Genomic DNA, 22,123 nt, shown 5'->3' with positions numbered 1-22,123 from the left:
CACTGCACATGCATGCATGTTGGATACTGAGCAAGGTCACAACCTCACCAATGATACCAATCCCCACCTCCACAGGGGACAGTGCCTACCCTCTCAGCCCCCACATGATGACGCCAATTCGGAACCCCACCACGCCACCCCAGGTAAGATTTAACACAGCCCACATTACAACCAGGGGCATAGTGGAGCGCACATTCGGAGTGCTGAAGTCACGCTTTCGCTCCCTTGACCGTTCTGGCGGGCAGCTGTTATACGCTCCCCCAGTAGTGTGCAGGATCATAGTGGCAGCATGTGTCCTGCACAACGTTGCAACACGCCGGGGCCTGGCCGTGGACATGGTGGTGGCCCCACATCCCCAACCACATGCACAGCCGCTGCGCATGGGAGGGGAAAGGGCACGGGGGGAGGCAGCCCGTACACAGCTAGTGGCTAATTACTTCACATAGAAATCACACCCCTGTGGAGTGCACACTGCCCTGGCACATTCCATCTGACAATCAATGATGACTCAACCTGACACTGATCCTGAATGTGTGGAGAATGAACGGGGAATTCCATGTCAGCCTGAGATTGTTCACCTGGAAGTGTCACAATGTGTGCATCCCTACCCACACAGACACCACCAATGCAGTTTTGTGAAGTTACACATTGAAGCAGCTAAAATGAATACCCACTTGCAAAATGCAACAAGAGGACAGTGGCATGTCAGCCAACCCAACCCCAGCACTGCCACACGACACACCGTGCCATGTCATGCTAATTGCAGGTAAACAAAGTAATCCCCACAACATGACATCACTCTCACTATGTACAGTGGCACTATTAGAAACCTGCAACACCTGAAATGCTCACAGCAATGCCGGACCAACAACATACTTGAGCACGTAGTACCATTAACATGACATCAAAAATGTAACATATTAGTAGTCTCACCACCTGGAAATGCCTGCACTCCCACCACTACCAACTGTGCAGTGTTGGCGCCATGTAGAGTTGTAGGTGCACTGCTGCCAACATGGTCCCCATCGCCAGACTAGAGGTCCTTGTGTGGACTTGAGGAAGGGACCTGCAAATTGGGAGGTAGACACAGAAGAAGAGTTACACATCAATGCAACATGCAGTGTACAACACAACAGCAATATGCACTAGGAATGTATACACAGTATTGACTACAGACTGGCCACACAGGTCATGGGAGTCCAACGTCACTGTGTAATTCACTGTCACTTGGGCACACCCTTTGCAAGCCCATGGAAACGGGAAGCAGGAGGGGTGTGTGTGACTCAAACCCAAGCATCTGAACCAAATACATTACAAGCCTGCATGTGCCCAGCCACAATGCAGCGTATGCCCACAGGAACCACGGAAGCCAACAGATCGGAGCCAACAGATCGGAGCCAACAGATCGGAGCCAACAGATCGGAGCCAACAGATCGGAGCCAACAGATCGGAGCCAACAGATCGGAGCCAACAGATCGGAGCCAACAGATCCTCCCAAAAAAATTGGGAATAAAAGAAATCAAAATAAAAATAAAAATAAGAAAAAATCAAAAATGGCCATTGATGGGCCCGGGGGGGTTGGGGAGGCCACCCAGGAGGTCCGAGGACAGGATGCACACCAGAACCCACCTGCGTGGATCCTGGGAAAATAAAACACCTCCATGGGCTCATGGCCCACACGGCTACCCTATTGTGGGAGTGTCACTGCTGTCGCTATTATCACCCTGTGCAGCTGCATCCGGAGGTGGTTGCACTATGGGAGGCAGCCCACGCAAGGCCCTAGTCTGCTCCTCCATGGCTGCAAGCATGCGGGTGTGGTAGGTCTGGTTCTGGAGGATGAGTGTGCGGAGGTCCCCATGCAACAACTCACTGGATGCCCGGACCTCCGCCCTCGTTGCCTGCATCTCAGCTGAGAGCGTACGGGTGAGACGCTCCAGCTGCTGTTCTGTCCTTTGGTGTGTTGAAGCCTCAAGCTCAACAAGAGTCGTCCTGAGGTGTAGGAGCTCCTGCCTCAGGGCTTCCCTGTGGCCCTGGGACTCAATGGAGATGGCCTCCTGCAGAGTCGCCAGTGCCGCCCGCCTGTCCCTGTTGGACCCCAACATGTCCTCCCTGTGTGACTGGCAAATGGAGTCAGTTGCCTGCTCTAGTCGCTCCATCAGCCTTTCTGGGGGGACAATGGAAGTGGCCACCCTATCCATGGCCTGAGCCATCATCTCGGATGATGCAGCCTGTTGGGTAGCCATACCGTAAATGGATTGCTCCCATGCGGTATTGCCAGGTGGCGTACGGCCACCACGTCGGCGGGCACCACACCTGTCTGGGGCAAGGCGAACTGCGCCTTGCTGTGCCGGCACTGCCTGAGGCTGCAGGACTGCATTCCCCCTCTGATCTGCTGGCCCAGGAACAGGATCAGATGTCGCGGAGTGTGACCCTGCATCCGTAACCACCGAAGGCGTAGCTGCCAACACTGACATCCCCATGGAGGGTACTGACCCTGGTGCAGGTGGGTGAGACAGAACAGAATCCCTCCCTGGAACACTCACCTGCGACGGCACGTAGGTCTCATCCGAATCAACACCTGAGTACAGCTCGGGGGAGGTGCAGCCAGAGACACCCCTTGAGAGCACGACCTGCAGCACTTGTGGGTTCTCCCCCACCACCACACCACGTCCCTCACTGGTGGTTGGTCGGCCCTGGGACACCTCCTGGGTCTGCACCATCTCCACAACCCCAGCAGTATCAGGTGCGTCTTCCCCTGCAAAGACATGAAAACAAAGTAATGGAAACAGGCATTAGCACCATGGCACACATTGAGGGCTGAGAAGCAAGAGAACCAGTACTTGATTGACATGTCCCACATGACTAAAACCCTCCCATGCATGCACCCACACTGCGTATGAAGTGCAGGCAAACGGCACACACTGATGACACCAAGATGGAAGATGAACAAATTTTCTGCATGCTGCCTGGCAGTGGCATCACACATTGGCCTGTGATTGGCAGGTGAAACACACATGCCATCACACAGATGGCATGTACCATTGCTATTGAGTGAAGATGGAGAGGAGGGCAGCACCTATTCATTCAGTCCAGTTCCCGCATGTAATAGCTTTTCTGATTCTAACAGGTCAGATTTTTCACCTGGAGCTGCCAGTCTGTAATGGTCAAATTGCACAGGGACATGTGTGTACAAATGATATCCAGGTAACAAAGTCACTCCCCTTTACCATACCCATGTCAGACATGTGACTAGTGGACAGCGACATGCCTAGTGAAAGTGGTGGAATGCAAACAAACTGACTGAATGAACAGTGAAAAATAAGCAAATCTGTTGTGTCAAGGTGACACTTCAAGGGCAACTGGCGTGCAGTTGTGCTAGATGTCTACTGTTGGCAGAAGGGATACTGCTATGGCCAAATGCAGCTGCGCAGGAAGTATTGCATGAAGCACATGGCTGACCCATACGACTGAGGCGCACACACTTTCTCCTGCCACCCAAACAGAAGCCCTCACACACACACCATGCACATGTATGACACACACATGCATGTGCACTCACCGGACAATGCCTCGTAATCAGCCAGATCTCCCACGCCTTGGATCTGTTCCTCCGTGACGTAGGTCCCAGCGACTGACTCATGTGGAGTGAGTTCCATGTCTACTACTGGAGACCCACCTCCAGTCACTAGAGTTGCGGCATGACTTGAGGCCAGCTTACTCTTTGCCCTGCGCTTTAGGTCATTCCAGCGCTTATAGCAATCATTGGCTGTGCGCCTCACGATTCCAAGGGCACTTACGATGTCCGCAACGGTCTGCCAGTGTGCCTGGCGTTGTGCAGGTGTGGTCTTGGATCCTGCAACAATGACCATCTCGTTGTCATGTCCGGACACATACTCGACAAGTGCATTCAGTTCGTCATCCGTGAAGCTGGGCTTCCTGGACGGGCCGGACTGTGTAGCCGTGTCTGGGGCATCAGCCTGTGCCGGACGAGCACTCTTCCTCTTCCGCTTGGAAGGTGGTGGTGATCCTGAGTGTCCTGCGCCGCTCTGGACACTAGGGGCAGGAGCCCTGGTGGACTCTGTATCAGGAGTGTGGGATTGCACACTCAGCATGGGAGTTGGTGCAGGCATTGGCTCGAGTGTGATGGTGTCAGGGGGAATCTCAGCAGCATGGACTAGGACCGACACTGTCCTGGCTGGGTGTGTGAGGGCTGGGGTGGATGGAGCCGCAGCTGCCCCTGCAGCCACTCCGCCCTGCCTCCTTGGTGCAGTAGATGACCTTGCTGCCCCAGATCCACGTGGCATGATGGCATCAACGTGCACCAGCGCACGTGTCGTAGCCCTGCTGACCTGGAAGTCAGCCATGGAGTCAGCCAGGTCTGGTGCCACAATGGGCTGGTCCAACAAGGGCTGAGCATGGATGGTGTCAGCCACTTCAGCCTCAACGGGGGGGGGGATGATGGGTGCCCTTGACTGGTCCTCCACACATGGGGGGACAGGCTCACCCTGCAAGTTACGACCACGTCCCCTACCGGATCCACCACGGCCACCACTTGTGGCTCTTCCACCTTTGCCACCCTTACGGAATCCTCGCCTCCCAGCCATGGCACTGATATTAATGTGCGTATGGGAGTGGCTGTAGACAATTGTCCTGGGCAATTGGGGGTCAAAGGGGTTGGGTACCAGATGGTAATTGTACCCTAGTGCTCTAGCACGGCTGATTGTAACCCCTGGGGAAAGATGACGGGTCACGCAACGCACAGGAGGCCCAAAAAAGGGAGATGACGTGCACGCAACCCCTCCTAGACCACGTGTGCAGAAAGAAAAACCTGCACTACGCTGTGGCACCCAGTAACACAAGAATGAACGTATGCGTGTCACACGCAGCCTAGAATGACCTCTGAAGGGGTAGGCAACACACGGGGCAAGCACAGAAGTTGGATACGTGCGTGACTCACCGTCTGCCAGGTAAAAGAGCGTGAAGAATGAGCGCGTTTGGCTGGCTAAACCCCCGCCAAAAGAAGATGTGTACGCTGTCTGAGAAGACAGGACAACAGTAGAAGGGGACACTGTTTGAGGGAACAGGCCCAGGTAAACCAGTAAAAGAGAAAAAAGAGAAAAAGCTGTCAGAGGTAACAGGGAATACGAACTGGAAACGCCGTGAAGTAAATCGCGTGTGAAACGACAAGAAGTACAGATTTCACCCACTCGCTCTCCACGAAAAGCACGTACAAGGAAATGGTGTTCGACATGTACCTTATATACAGGCCCACACGTACAGCGTCACTTACGCGGCGTGTACGTTCACCAATCACACGCTTTGTCACTCCTGCGTGTAGATCCATTTTCACCAATCACACGCTTTGTCACTTCTACGTGTACATCAATTTTCACCAATCACACGCTTTGACACTGGGACGTGTCACGTAACAATTTCCTGCACGTGCAGGTGACTATAGGCGCGCATATGCTGTTGACGGGTTTACGCGCTAAGGGCCTTTGCTGACGTGTGGGATTTCACTACCTATCAGGCTGTCCACGCGTTCACACACGAGAGACCACGCTCCTGGCCAGGAGGCGAAATTACTGCCCCCCAGAGCCCTGAGCACGCTCCCACCTGCCATCTGCTGCTGCTTGACTGCCTGCTGGCCACGTGCCCCACAGTGCTGGTGGGTGGGGGTGTTGGGAGACATGGGTGGGGGCCTGGTGGAGGGTGCCCCTGCACTGGTGGGGGTGGTGGGAGACATGGGTGGGGGCTTGGTGGAGAGTGCCCCTGGTGGCGGGGGGTGGTGGGAGACATGGGTGGGGGCCTGGTGGAGGCTGCCCCTGGTGGCGGGAGGGTGGGGGTGGTGGGAGACATGAGTGGGGGCCTGGTGGAGGCTGCCCCTGCACTGCTGGGGGGGTGGGGGTGCAGGGGGACATGAGCAGGTGTGCAGGGTAGTCCCCTGTTTTGTAGACTGCCTGCAGGGGCCGTGGAGGGTGTACAGGGAACACCTGTGAGGACCCACCCAGCCTAATCGCGTGTGATGATTCCCACGCACCCCTGTAATACACGTACCCTGGCTAATCGCGTGTATAACTTCCCGCGTACCCCTGTAATACACGTACCCTGGCTAATCGCGTGTTAACCTTCCCGCGTACCCCTGTAATACACGTACCCTGGCTAATTGCGTGTTGAACTTCCCGCGTACCCCTGTAATACACTTACCCTGGCTAATCGCGTGTTAAAGTTCCCGCGTACCCCTGTAATACACGTACCCTGGCTAATCGCGTGTTAAACTTCCCGCGTACCCCTGTAATACACGTACCCTGGCCAATCGCGTGTTGAACTTCCCGCGTACCCCTGTAATACACGTACCCTGGCCAATCGCGTTTTAAACTTCCCGCGTACCCCTGTAATACACGTACCCTGGCTAATTGCGTGTTGAACTTCCCGCGTACCCCTGTAATACACTTACCCTGGCTAATCGCGTGTTAAAGTTCCCGCGTACCCCTGTAATACACGTACCCTGGCTAATCGCGTGTTAAACTTCCCGCGTACCCCTGTAATACACGTACCCTGGCCAATCGCGTGTTGAACTTCCCGCGTACCCCTGTAATACACGTACCCTGGCCAATCGCGTTTTAAACTTCCCGCGTACCCCTGTAATACACGTACCCTGGCTAATCGCCTGTTAAACTTCCCGCGTACCCCTGTAATACACGTACCCTGGCCAATCGCGTGTTAAACTTCCCGCGTACCCATGTAATACACGTACCCTGGCTAATCGCGTGTATGACTTCACGCGTACCCCTGTAATACACCTACCCTGGCTAATTGCGTGTTGAACTTCCCGCGTACCCCTGTAATACACTTACCCTGGCTAATCGCGTGTTAAAGTTCCCGCGTACCCCTGTAATACACGTACCCTGGCTAATCGCGTGTTAAACTTCCCGCGTACCCCTGTAATACACGTACCCTGGCCAATCGCGTGTTGAACTTCCCGCGTACCCCTGTAATACACGTACCCTGGCCAATCGCGTTTTAAACTTCCCGCGTACCCCTGTAATACACGTACCCTGGCTAATCGCCTGTTAAACTTCCCGCGTACCCCTGTAATACACGTACCCTGGCCAATCGCGTGTTGAACTTCCCGCGTACCCATGTAATACACGTACCCTGGCTAATCGCGTGTATGACTTCACGCGTACCCCTGTAATACACGTACCCTGGCTAATTGCGTGTTGAACTTCCCGCGTACCCCTGTAATACACTTACCCTGGCTAATCGCGTGTTAAAGTTCCCGCGTACCCCTGTAATACACGTACCCTGGCTAATCGCGTGTTAAACTTCCCGCGTACCCCTGTAATACACGTACCCTGGCCAATCGCGTGTTGAACTTCCCGCGTACCCCTGTAATACACGTACCCTGGCCAATCGCGTTTTAAACTTCCCGCGTACCCCTGTAATACACGTACCCTGGCTAATCGCCTGTTAAACTTCCCGCGTACCCCTGTAATACACGTACCCTGGCCATTCGCGTGTTGAACTTCCCGCGTACCCATGTAATACACGTACCCTGGCTAATCGCGTGTATGACTTCACGCGTACCCCTGTAATACACTTACCCTGGCTAATCGCGTGTTGAACTTCCCGCGTACCCCTGTAATACACGTACCGTACCCTGGCCAATCGCGTGTTAAACTTCCCGCGTACCCCTGTAATACACGTACCCTGGCTAATCGCGTGTATGACTTCACGTGTACCCCTGATATGCACGTTACCCGCTTTGCGTTCCTTGTTTGGCTGCCCTGTAAACTGGTCCAGAGTTAGCGCAGCCCTTTGCGATGATTTAGCGATTTTGCTGGCTTTTCCTTGCGAGAGGGCGTTCTTGGGGGCGTTACTGGCGCTGCTGCAGGGTCGCTGCGATACTCTGCGCCACGGCTGGTTTGGGAGCATGTAATCCATGAATACGCTGTGCGCGGAAATCGGTTTTATCGCACGTGCCTGGCGCAGTCAATCGCACGCGGACACTCTGCGCCAGCCGATTGCGACACTTTTCTGCGAAATTCTATGAATTACGCTGTATATTGTTTTTTTGTTTTTGTGACAGAGATAAGAATACTTATTGGAATGCTCATACACATCTCAGTAAAGGAGAAAAGTATATCACAATATTATCTAGAAAAGTGAATAACAATTGCATCTGGAATACTCATATTCGTCCCTGTGAGAGAGAGGAACATATCACCCTATTCCAGAAAAAGGATTGAAGATCAGTATTGGAATGTTCATACTTTATTCAGTCAATTAAGGCTAAATATAGAAGAGAGGCAAAGAATATAAGAAAAAACTGAAGAAAAGGCTGGAACAAAGTATAGATACAAAGGATGTTTTCAGAATTGTGAACTGTGTACAGAAACAGTGAGTATAAAAGAAGAGACTTGCAATTATATGATAACCCTTTCAGGGTGAAAACTATTACTCAGGACATGTATTACAAATGACTTTCATTAAAATTAATGTGCACCATATCCCATTTGTCTATGACAAAATATTGTTGCTTTCACAGACAAAGTGGCAGAATGCTCAAAGTCAGCATTAGATAAAAATTGAATAGGGGTGGGTGTCAGTTACTGGCGTTTCTATTATACTAGTATCAATACTACATAGTGTAAAGGACCTGTGGGGGGTGTCTGTACTTCCGCTCTCTATATGGTAGAGGAGAGGCACCGCGGACCCCAGCCAAGATTCTCTATAAGGTAGCAATGGACGAGCAATCAAGGCCTAGCTTCTCAGGAGGTGATGCGGGCTGGTTCTTAAGTACAGTGTAGTCCCCGAACCTCCATAAAGGAATGTCCACACACTGTATTACTGAAAACACAGTCTTATATAATTAATATTCAAAGGTATGTACACGATCAAAATAACGCACTTTGTACTTGGAAGTCAATAATGATAAATATATACAGGTCTAGAGTGGTACCACTAATGTTATCAAATCTCATTAAAGTGCATCATGTACGGTTAAAATGTCACACAGATCAATAACGAGTAAACCAGCATTAGAAATAGGAAGGAACGCAAGATGGTTGAAACAATAGGCAGAATACTGACCCCTACCACTAGGCACAGTTCTGTGTGGAGATCCCCCCACCTGGGCAACCTGTAAATAAAGATATATAGCACAAGCCCAGTCCATATATTTTCGGTTAATCTTACTTCTTCCTATTGAGGTTTTACGACCCCCAATGTACCTGGTGGAGTAGCGTTCTCCGACGATGCACCGACCGATCCTTCTTGAGTGCCTTCCTTTCAGGCGGGAGCCACGGATCGTCAAGAGGTGTCGGGGAACTTGGCGTTCGGTGTCGGGGAATCGACGGCCCTTCTTGAGTGCCCTCCCTTTAAGGCGGGAGTCATGGGTCCTCGAACGTCCGACGGTGAACAGGCTGAACTACGGCCATGAAGTGACAGCTTTGTTCCTAGCGGTGCTCGTCGACGACAGAGCGTTGGCGTCTTGCAAGGAAGAGGCGTGCGGGGCACCTCGGTGACAATAGTTCGGGACCGCAAAGAGATGATGAAGAACTGTGGCCCAGCAAGGGTGTCGACTCGTCAGCGTCTCTGCGGTCTGTAGGTGGCGGGAAATCCACCGGTGGATGCTCCTCGGCGCGTCGACAGTCGGGCCTTCTCCAGCGGGAGACAAGCGGATGGCGATGCAGACGAGAGCGTCCGATGATCAATGGAAGCAAGGCGGCTCTGGTCGGCAATGGCGGTCGTCGACAGTGGCAGACAACAGTCCGAGTGCTTCTCCTTGGAGTTCCGCAGCAGTCCCCGTATCGGGTTGGCAGCCTGTCGTAGGTCTGCCTACCAGGGAGCGTTGTCAAAGATCACCTGTGTACGATGGTCCCTCGTAGCCTGGGAAGAGGGCGCCTTACCAGGTCCTCTCTGGGTCAGTCCTTAGAGGCACAGCAGCTTTCAGATTGTGAAGGAGAGCAACAGCACTTCTTCTCGACCAGCAGGGCTTCAAGGTCAAGCGTCAGTTAATCCAGTTACTCGTCGTAGTGGACTTCAGCTTCTGAACACGATTCCTAGCAGTGAGAGGTCCCTAGATATACTGTTGATCTCACATTCATTCCGCTGGGTCACACTCAAGCATCCAATCATGACTACGGGCATTCATGCAGGCAGGCAGCCAATCAGGCACACAAGGTATTCAGGCCATTCACTTCTCTCCAGACACTCACAACAAGTTATGTGTATTGGGACAAGTACCGAGCCATTCAAAACTCCAAGCTGCATTCATACCGGTTTCGGGCAGGGTTGTCTCAGTCATTGTGTCAGCCACTAGATACTAGACACCCACAACACAGAATGCATATTCGTCACACACTCTATTCACCCAGGTCCCACCCACAGGAGGTACCCACAACATACATCACTGGGAAGGCTCCAGCTAGTCTGACTGGGCCTTCACAACAAAAACATATATGGCACTTCCATCCAACAGCCAGTCAGGGGGAAGGGACAGAGTCAGGGCTTCCCAGGACTTTGGAAAACAAGGTAATAGGTAATAGAAAGGGTAAGCCCTGCCGCGAAAAGGGCTGCCGTCTGTTTTGCTGCATTTTACTTTGAAGATCAGCTGTGAGAGAACGCTTGCACACGGACTGAATTGGTGCCTGAAGTGGTGCCTTTACCTTTAATCCGACTCCGGTCCCGCCTCCTGGAAGAAGGAGGAAGGAGGAAGTGTCTAGAAACAGGGGACCCAGCAGCCCTTGCGGCGATAAGCCCTGCTGCGAAAAGGGCTGCCGTCTGTTTTTCTGTTTGGCTGGACGCTGGACCTCGGCTGAGGTATTAAGATCCAGGAACACATAAAGACGCTGATACTGGGGAACTCAAGTAAGTCCCCCTCAATGTAAATGTCTGTCTGTAACGAGTGCCAATAATCAGTATATTTTGATACGTGATTTATTTGGGCAACAGAGGCAAAGATCCACTTACATTAGCATATACCTTGAAATCAAACACTGCAAGAATAAAGGCGGAACGGGAGACTGTGGAGGATTTGACCTCTTTGATCCCGTCAGACGGACGTGACCCGATACAATAGAGCAACTGAGGAATTATTATGTCTACAAGATATAATCTGAGAAGCGGCCCGGGGGTGGACGAGTATAAGGAGCAGGAGGGGGAGAGTCCCAGAAATGACTGCGTTCCAATCCAACATGATAATACCTTGCAGAAGTTGCAAATGAGTATTCCAGCAGGGCAGCCCGTGCTAACCTATGCACAAATACATAACTCTACTCTTTTACATCAGAGTAGAAGGATAGACCCGGGACATATAGCTGCCTCATTGGTTTCAACTCTTAAACAGGGAAAGGATTATACACTAACAACCTCAAATATTAAAGGAACTATAGATCACTATTTTCGGAGAGGAGGGCTGAGAAAGCGTATAGAAGAAGGAGAGGGTGTAATAATAAATAACAAAATTGGCCTAGGGGCCCATTTGACAACAAATTCGCCAACAAATACACATGAACATATTCCTTTAGAAAGTCCGCCAACTAAGGAGCACAGCACTAACCAGATTACTTTAACAGCTCTACATTTTGTCCTCAATTCCTTGGTAGGGGCCCTGGAGGCAACCAAAAGTGACACTCAAGCCCACACTGGGATTTTGTTAGAAATATCTAAAGATATCGATCTGTTGGAGTCCTCAATAGTTGGCCTTACTATGGCCATAAACAGTACAATTCTACCTTCAATAACATCATTGACTGGAGCTTTGACATCCCAAAATATGGAGATAGCCAACATTAATAAAATGCTTCAAAGCATAAGTCTAGATGGAAAAGAAATCAAAGCAATGCTGTATAACTTGTCTCAGATCCAAGGAAATGATAAGGGGCAAAAACTAGTTCGCTCAGCAGAGCCCGCAAAAGAACAATCTGCAGTGATTTGGGACGACACGCCATTATCCTCATCAGTGATGGAAGAGTTCTGTCGCCTAGCCCACCTGGCGGAAGCTATTCCACAAGTAGAGGTGATCTGCATGGAGGAAGAGTCTCCCCCAAAACTAAGTGACATGGAGAAGGAAGAGGGTGATGGAGAAGACAAAGAAGAATAAATCGCACAAAAAAAGAGGAGGGGGAGAAGAAGGGAACAAAAAAATGCAAGGCACAAATCACAGCAAGTGTCTAGGCAAGAAAAGAAATAAAACAATATAAAGGGAAAGAAGGCGAGCAATTCTGATACAAATTAATTCATTCAGAATATAGTGAGCTTACCTAATAAGCAGAATAAGAAAAAGAGGAATAAAGAGGAGAAATTGCTCCCTGGATTTGAGACAGAATCTTCTGGGGTGATCGAGTGTGAAATCAATCAAAAGAAGGCAAGGGAAAAATGGAACCCCGATATTAAAGAACCATCTAAGAGAACAGTAGGAATACAAACAGAACAAACTGGCAGTAACACTTGGAACACTCAATTGGCCTAGCTGCGGGTATAATGCCATTGGAGATTGCAAAGAAATCAATAAAGTGGGCCCCTATTTTTTTGCCTAGGGTCAAACAGGCGCCCACAACTCCTCCTCAGTTAAGGGCTCCGGTATTAAAAATAGCTCCGATATTTTTGCAAGGGCAAAAAAGGACCAATAAGGCATCTGAATGATTGGAAAAAGGAGAGGAAAGAGCAAGAGAAAACCTTCTACCAATGGTGGCCCAAGGGGAGTTATTATCACCATTACCCTCAGAAGAAGGGGCAATAAACAATGCCTCGTCAGAGCAATTAAATGACATTCAAACTGAATGTCGAAAAGAGGGAGAGTTAGAAGGAAGAGCTGAAAGAGAATTAGCTTTGACAAAAATAAATCCGTTTGCTGTACCTCGGCTCTGGCTTTGGGGTCAGAAAGATAAGATGAATTGTAAATATCTAAATAGAGGGTCACTTTTGATATTGTTTAAAAAGATATCAGAACTTTATCTATTTTCATCAAGTGATATTGAGTACATTAAATTTCCTGACAGTCAAGCAACCCATTTTGTGGAAGTGGGATTTACATCTAAGGTAGGAGCAAGGGCAGTGCTGGACGCAGCAGATCTCTTGCAGAGTCAAGGTATAATTGTATACGAAGCCATCCCACTAGATTTGGGGGTAGAGGAAGAAAGGGAAAAGGGAGGGAGTAAAGGAGGAATAATACAAAATGATCAAGTAAAAAGAACATTGGTGGCTACCCGTGAGAAATCGGAGGAGGATAAACGGGCAATATGGGTACTATTACCAGAGATTTTAACACAGGTTTGCCAGAAATTAGGCATGGGTGATACCTGCCTTTAGTTGGGAGAGTATGAGGGTAGTGAGCTGGAACACGCGGGGCTCCAGTTCGTTTAGAAATCTCAATATGAGAGCAGAGATATTTGGTTTAAAAGTCCTGGTTATCCTACAGGAGACTTGGCTGGTTAATGGGCCAGAATTGGAGGGGTTCAGAATTATCACCCAACCAGCAACAACCAGTGGGAAAGGAAGGCCAAAGGGAGGTCTGCTACTTGCCTGTAAATCCACTCTCTTTAAAGAAGTAAAAATAATCTCAGATGAACAAGAGGGGATTTTGGCAGTAATTTGTGAGGCCTCAACATCAAATGGGTCACAACAAATAGTAGTAGTAAATTTATATTGGAATTCCGCGTGCTCGAAGCTTACTATTTTTCTGGACGGTCTGTCGGGTGTGCTGACAGGAATAAAACTGGCTTATCCCAATGCATACGTTTTGGTGGCAGGAGATCTAAATTCCCAATGTGTGGAGGGTGGTAAAGGGAGAGGTATAGCAACCCATAAAGCCATTTCCGCAAATGGAAAAGTGTGGAGATCCTTTTTTAAAGAATGGGATCTGAAAATGGGGAATGGATCCCTGGAGGGGGACATTCCAGCGGCAAGTACCTGGTCCCGGGGAGGTTCAGAGTCTATTTTGGACTATATGTTTTTGTCAGCAGGTATGTTTGCTCAATGTGAAAATATGAGAGTAAGGGAAGGAGGCACAAGCGACCACAAACGTCTGGAAATGTAAGTATAAACAATGGTCGAAACAGCAGCAAATGCTCCGGGCCCAGGCAGATGGGCAAACTATGCTTAAGGCAATTCTAAACAAGAACTCACAAAATTTTTGGTCATTAATTAACCAACAATCGATGGACCAAGCAGGTGCTCAGGCAAATATGGTCACAGAGTTGGATTGGGTAAACTTTCTGTCGAAGAAATATACTAAGCCAAGGGGGGGTTTATTCTTCCCTATCTCCGGTGCACAATGGAATCTGGATATAACGGAAGAGGTCATCCATGCCCTTATAATTAAGTCTTCAGCCTCAAGGGTGGCTGGTCCAGAAGAATTAACATATCAAGTCCTGAAAGGAAACCCCAAAAGGTGGGCTGGTCTCTTAAATACTCTGTTTCATGGGATCTTGAGTCTTAAAATGATCCCGTCATCTTGGAAGTCGGGAATTATCGTCCCAATATTCAATAAGGGAGACAGAAGAGATCCCCAGAATTACAGACCAATCACCCTCCTTGACGTGGAAAGTAAGTTGTTTTCCAGCCTTGTGTTAAGAGAACTGGAATATTGGGCTGAGTTAAATAACATTCTTCCAAAAGAACAGACGGGCTTTCGAAAGGGTCATTCGACATCCTTAAATGGCATAGTGCTTTCTGCGCTGTGTAACATCAAGGAGGGGGGAAAAAACCCACGATTATATGGGGCATTTATAGATCTATCAAGCGCCTTTGATTTGGTAAATCTGGAAAGATTATGGTTTAAATTAAGAGACAGGGGAGCTCCACCCCAACTTATTGATATTTTGGTCTCACTCCACGAAGGAAATTCAGTCCAAGTAAAATTAAACGCAGAGGGGTTCTTATCAGCACTTATCCCTGTGAAGAGGGGGGTGAGGCAGGGGTGTATGGTGGCTCCCTTCTTGTTTAGTTTTTACTTGGCCGATTTTGGTCAGGAGGTCGATGGGGCAGCATTGGGCAGTGCCAAGTTAGGCACAAATTCAATAAAGTGGCTCATGTATGCAGATGATATCGTCCTCCTGGACAGAACACCAGTGGGTCTGCAGAGGTTGTTAAATGCCTTGGATCAATATATGACAGAAAATGATCTTAAGGTTAATCCGGAGAAATCCAATATTGTGATTTTTGGGAGGAAAGGGGGTAGAGGAGAGAAATGTGGGTGGTCTATGGGGGATATACGAATTCCGGTAACGGAGGAGGTGATTTACTTGGGATATACTTTGTATGCAACACCTAAAGTGGGCACAGTCTGGGCAGAGATGCTACAAAAATGCAGACAATTGGTGGCCCAACTGCAGAAAAAAATCAAGCAGTATTGTAAATTCTCCCTTCTTCCTGTGATTCGTTTTTATCGAGCAAAGATTGTTCCAATTCTTCTATATGGATTAGAGGCAAGATTTGGAAAAAGGCATTACATCTTCCAAATAGTCTACCAATGGCTAGCCTGTGATTGGAGCTAGGTCTGTCCTCACTGGGGGCGCTTGCCGATTGGAAGCTCTTATCACTCTATAATCTGATAATAAATCCAAGACGAAACACACTATACGAAGATCTTCAAGTCCATTTGAGCCGAGACTCGGCAGGGATTTTACAGGCCATAAAAAGTGTATCTCAATGAATCCTTATTAGATGTAATAGTGGGATAGATACTTTAATTACAAATCCCATGAAGATTAAGAAGGAACTTTTATCATGCGATTGGATAAAGTCAATTATCCTCTATTGTGGCACCCTCGCTCTCACCGACGGATAAGAAACTTAATTCTGTGGCAAATTACTTGATGAAGTTCCTGGATACAATAGGGAGGCAAATCTTTCTCAGACTTCGATTGGGGGTGATCCACACAGGAGAGGTTCTAGCTCGTTGGGGCCAGGGTGAAAGAAGTAGGCACTTATGCCCACAATGTCAAAATCCCAAAAATCAGTCACTGGAGCATCTGTTAAGATTCTGTGAAGGCACATGGGCTGCGCGAAAGAAATGTCTGGAACATTTTGTTTGCTCAAGTGACTGGCTGACATCTGATGAGTTTTGGGTACGAATGACTTCGGGCCATGAAACGGCCCTGAACATAAATGTAGTCAGAGTTCTACAACAGATACGTTTTACTTAATATTAATATGTTTTCTTTCATGTCTGTTATCGTTAGTGAAGCTGTGAAGATAAGAACATTTTCAAAAAGGTATTTTTTATATGACTTGAAATTCTGTAAAAAAACTATGTTAGTTTAATATCACAATAAATAATAAAAAAGAAAAAAAAAAGAAAGCAAGAGGCCACCGGGGCCATCTTGTTTTCCATCAGGGATCAACTGATCCCAATGGCAGGGCCGGGGTATCCCAAAATGGAGGATATGCCACGCACCTGTCAAATTCAGCATGGAGCTGCCACCAGCACATACCCTGCTCTGTGGGCCACCCACAGGTGCCCAAAAACATACACTAGGGGCACAGGGTTGTACCTCCATCAATGGGTGCCATAAGGGTATCCCACGGGTCCGTTCACCAAACCAAAAGAAAGAGAGCTGCACCGCCAGGAGTCCCCCATGAACTCCTGCGCGGAAAACACGACAGAACAAACGATAAAAAGCAGTAAAGGACAAGGATACGGAGGCCCTGTCCCTCCGATGCATTTCCAGCATCACACATGGCTTCTACTAGCTCAGACTCCAGATTGAACTGTAATGTGGTGGTGATGGATGGTGGTGACTAAGCTGATGATGAAAAATGATAATGAGGGACAAACCCGCCCAGAGAGGGCAGTACCTCTTTTTACCTTTTAACCCAGATATTTAACTGTGATGCTTTCTACCAGTCCAGTATGTCAATTTTATCAAAAGCTTGCAACACTATTACACCTCTTAAATCCCCAACCTGACCTAGAAATCAGAGAAACCAGTGGCACACTAATTCATTAAAAGCTCTTAATATGTGCACAAGTAACAAAGAATGCAATGAATCAATGGGGGCAAATACACTGTCAATCTTAGCTATTTGATGAGTAATTTATGAGTCTGACTCAGACAATCCTGTATAGATTAATTTTGACAAAAGTTGCACTACAGAAATCACAGGTCCTGTAAGTTTAAATAAAGAGCAGAGTATGACTTAAGTCTGTTTAAAGAAATACTGGGCCTCATTACAAGCATGGCAGTCCGGGAACTACGGTACCGGTAAGCATGCCGGTACCGAAGTTCCCTGACCGCCATACTATGTGCTCTGCTCGCGGGTGCCGTTTTACCTGCCAGGTTTTTCTTGGCGGGTGTAACGGCACCCTTGATCAGAGCACGTTGGATGCACCGGCACAACTGTGCATGTGCCGGTGCATCCGACCTCCCAATCCCCATTCAGCCCCGTGGGCCAGAATGGGGATCAGGAGGCCCTTGATTCCGGCACCCGCAAATGGGCAATTACCGGGTCCGCCAAGATCGGCATGAAGCGGTTCTTGCCCATTCGCGGGTGCCGGAAAAAATGCAACTCCGGCGGCAGCCATGCCCTTAACAGGGGGACGGCTACCACCAGAGTTGTAATGAGGCCCACTGTCTAAAAGTCAGTGTTAGCACAGCTGACTTTTTCTATTACCAATTGATACTCAAAAAGCAGAAGAATACAGCCATGATTAACATGATAATTGTGGAATTTTGCACTTTTCACTTCTTGACTTCACTCACTCCCATTATGTTTTTCTCCCTTTCCCTCCACAGTTGGAATGTCTAATTGCACGTTTAAAAAATTAACTCTACCAACGAGTTTCGTAGAACCATGTCTGTGAATATGTTGTAGATTAATTACACAGTGTATAGCCTAGAGGAAGCCAAGAGGATTGGTGAAACAAAAAGCGTGTGCACCTGTTGGTTATTGTTGGCTATTCAAATACATTTTTGTAGCACTGTATGTTGTAACAGGACATAGTGCCTCATTACAAGTATGGAGGTAGCCCCATACCGGGTTCCAAGTCCGGGTCCTGCAAAAGGGGACTTACCGGGCCATTCCGACCTTGGAGGGCCCGGTAAATCCCTTTCGCGGGACCTGGACCCGGTACATCCCCATTCCCATTTGAGCCCCAGAGGGCTCAATGGGAATGGGGAGGATGCTAACAACGGGCCAGTTAATGACGGTCCCGTTGTTAGCATCCTGGACTGCTAGCGGGTCCCACTAAGGACGCTTGGTTTGACCTGGCATTCCTTAATGGGTCCTGCATCAGTCCTCATAATAGGGCAGCCTGTAATGAACAGTGCCGTTCCCGTACGGGCACCGTTCATTACATGTCCGCATGCCTCCTAATGAGGCCCATAGTATGCCAGGAGTTTAATAAATCAATAAACCATATTTGTATGGTCAATTATATAGTTTAATTATGTTTCTGATAGGTTCAAAATACTGAGCGCACAGTGCGGTGGACACACTTTCTCTCGTCATTCCAAGTCTGTTTGGGTGTTGCCGTCTTTCCTCCACCCGTTGCAGACAGTACCCACTTATAGATACCTATATATTACAGGCATATTACAAATAAGAGATAGGGTCGGCGCTGCGAACCTTAAGACTGTCATCACATATGTTCCACTCTTAAAATAGATGTTCGCAAATTGACTTGATTAAAATCCAGGGGCCCTCTCAATTGTTATACCATGAAATTAACACTGACTAAATGTAAAAAACGTATTGCAATGGCAAAATCCCTGTTTCTCCAGAACCAGATAGACATTGCAAACAATAGACCCAAAGAACTGTTTAAGATAATAAAAAATGTAGCCAATCCTTTTAGTTAACTCAATTCATTAAAACATGGATTTCCAACTTCTCGATACACAATCTTCAACACCAGAGAAAGTTCTTAATACAGCTTATGCTCTTATATCCTCTTAAATTAATTTCACTCCAGTCATTTCTGAGATAATTTTTTCCCTTATAGTAAACTTAAAGACCACAGACCATAACTATGATGCAAGCCAAGCTCGTCTTGCCAAACTGCACGTCAGCTCACCTTGTGGTTTTATTACAGCTTTATATAATGCCTCTCTTGACCAAGGCGCTGAGCCCTCATAGTTTAAAAAAAGCTTGAAGAACACAGGATTCATAACATTTTCCAGCTATGGTTTAGACCATGCCACAGCACTCTTGTGACGGTCTGGGATGATGTTTTGAGGGCTGTTGATGATGGTAATCACAGTATTTATATCATGCTTGATATATCAGTAGCCGGAGATACAGTTAACCTTGATATCTTCATCTCCAGACTGGCCAGCATTGCCTTGGTATCAGAGGAATCTCTGAAATGGCTTTCATCTTTTCTCTCCAATTTAAATGAACAGGTAGCAATGGGAGCCTTTTGTTCCGACCCTATATCAGTCCTTTCTGGAGACAGAGGCGTAGACAGGGTAGGGACTGAGCGGGCAAGGCCCACCCAAACTCTATAAATGCCCATTTAACAGAGCTCTGTGGCCATTTATAGATGCTAATGTCATTGTGGTGGGCTAAAATACATTAGCCTCATGCCCTTCTTGTTGGACAATCCTGGCTATGCCTCTGTGGAGAGATCCCCAGGTTTCGTCTTTATCACTGTATTCTATATTTATTATACAGCATCTAATAAATAGTTTTGCCCAATTTAATTCGAGCATCATGCCTGCACTGACAATACACAAGTTTATATCAGGCCCAAAAACCCTCCAGAAGCAATTAATTGAATTCTAGCCTGTGCCCAAAAATAAAATGCTGGATGCTGGAAAACAGGCATCAGCTAAACCCCTCCAAAACAGAAATCATCTTACCTGGTCCAAAACAACTGTTGACTAGTCTACATCTGTGTATTCCCTGTCCGGCTTTATTTGAAATTCTGACTAACCTCTCTTCTAAAGTGAGACAACTTGGATGGATTTGGTAGTCCAATATGAATGGTAACTCACACATTACAGAAACCGTCAAATCTATCTACCACCAACTCAAACTACGGCAGCCAATTCTTCTTGTTTTAGCCAAAAAGGATTGCCCAGCAGTTGTCGGCACAGCAGTCAATTCCAAGTTGGACTACTGTAATGCCCTTCATGCAGGGATCCCGACTGGTAAGCAAATGCAGCTATTAAGCTTTCTTTACAGTCTTCCCAGAGCTACCCAAATATGTATTTTTTGTAGAGGCCTTCACTGGCTACCAGTCCATCAGAGGATCCACTTTAAGACTCTCTGTATTATCTTTAAATGCCTCCACGGCTTAGCAATCAGTTATCTCGCTGACATAATTTCTGTCTATCTTCCTACCCATCCATTGTGATCAGTGGGTCAAAACCTATTGTCAATTCCTTCGTCCCACTTTGTTGACCAGGGTGACAAATGCATTTTGCATCTTTGGTCCTCAACCCTGGAATTAGCTGCCCCAAAACTCTGGGCAGTGGAGTCCTTGTTGTTATTCAGAAAGAACCTAAAGATTTATCTTTTTAAATTACCATCATTCTATCCTACATCCAACTGGTCCTTGATTACCACTTTAATTACATCTGCGCCTAGATGCAGTTTTCTGCTTGGCTCCTTCTTGAACGGATACCACACAAATAACCAAAATAGCCAAAAAACAGTATCAGGAATTCTGCATTTTATGTGGCTATTATCAAAACATAACAGATGTGCACATTATCAATTTACCATAGATATTCCAAAAATGAACCGTTCACAAACTGAATTTTCATGTCTCTCATCTGTTGCAGCAGAGTGCTACGGCCTGAATAATTGTTATCTCATGTGTCTCGCAGGGGTCGGGGCATACATTGAGTTTTACATCTCACCTATCTCATTTTTATATCTGTCCTGTCTTGATAGTGTGAGGGCAAACGCTCAATTTCTACGTCCCTGGCCTAGCTGTCCAGAGAGTCCTGAGGTCCAGCCTGGCTTTCCAGAATCCCATCCAGGAGAGTGCAGAGACCAGACCCCTTGCCTAGCTGTCCAGAGGGTCCGGAGATCCTGCTGATGCTGACTTTCCAGAATTCCACACCAAGGCTTACTTTGTAAGTAGCAAATAACCCCAGTCCAAATTGTGTACACCTCTCTTTTGTAACCTTAAACCCATTAAAAATCCCATAGAATATCCTATTTAAAATCCTTCTGAAATTCCAAATTGCCAGTATAATTCATTCACCTTTCCATAGAAGAATGTGTATTAGCCTGTGTATGTTAGTGTATTCCTTTGAGAAATATTCCAGTTGTCTGTATAAGTCCTTAGTATAATTTTGAAATAAATCAATTAATTTCCCATTGAAAATTCATGATCAATATTGTTGCCATTCAAAACCAAACATTTTGACAAGCGTTTTTACTAATTATAGTCATTAAAGTATAGCCTCAACAGAGTTAGTCTCCTTGTCACTGAAATCCAAATTTGTCTGTGTATTTTGTGCATTCCTAATTTGCATCCGTCCCATTGAAAAACCTAAACCATAGTCCCATTGAGAGCAATCCCTTTCTGTTAGAATCCTATCTGTTATGTGCCTCTGTCCTTGTCCTTAAAACCGATTTCCGATTTTGACAGCTCATCCCCTTTCTTAGCTACCTGTCATCACAAATCCTGTGTAAAGCGAATTTCCATTTTGCTGTGTTTTTCTTTTGTATTTACTTTCTTCCCCAAAATCAATTTTCCTACCTTGTATTCACATTAGCCTGGTGTGCTGAGTAGTAGTCTTTAGGCTTCCTTAGCTCCTCAAGTGTAGCATCACACATTTTCTTTCTAGCGTTCTCACTGCGGTTTTGAGCTGCTGTGGGAGTAATCAAGCAAATCCAATTCTGCCGTTTTGCTCAAAAATCAGGTTTTCATTTTTTTTTTCTGACTTCCCATCTTGGGGTGGTGGCTTGTATTCTAAATAAGATTCGTCTGTTTTTATCCTTACTCCCTGCCACTGGCTTCCATTCAAAGGGAATTATGTTTGCTGATATTTGGGGGTGATTTTTGCAGGGGGAGTGCTTAACTTTGGGTTCTATCATATGCTTTAAAACTGTTTTTCCTGTTTTGTCATTAACGATCCATGTGATATGTGTTGGGATTTTGAACCAATTGTTCTGTAGGCAGCATTGCATTTGTGTTGCCATCACTTGGTGGCTG

Source organism: Ambystoma mexicanum, chromosome 3p, assembly GCF_040938575.1.
Source record: "Ambystoma mexicanum isolate Mex_15411 chromosome 3p, UKY_AmexF1_1, whole genome shotgun sequence".
Taxonomy (NCBI): Eukaryota; Metazoa; Chordata; class Amphibia; order Caudata; family Ambystomatidae; genus Ambystoma; species Ambystoma mexicanum.
Note: the sequence above shows the minus strand (reverse complement) of the source record.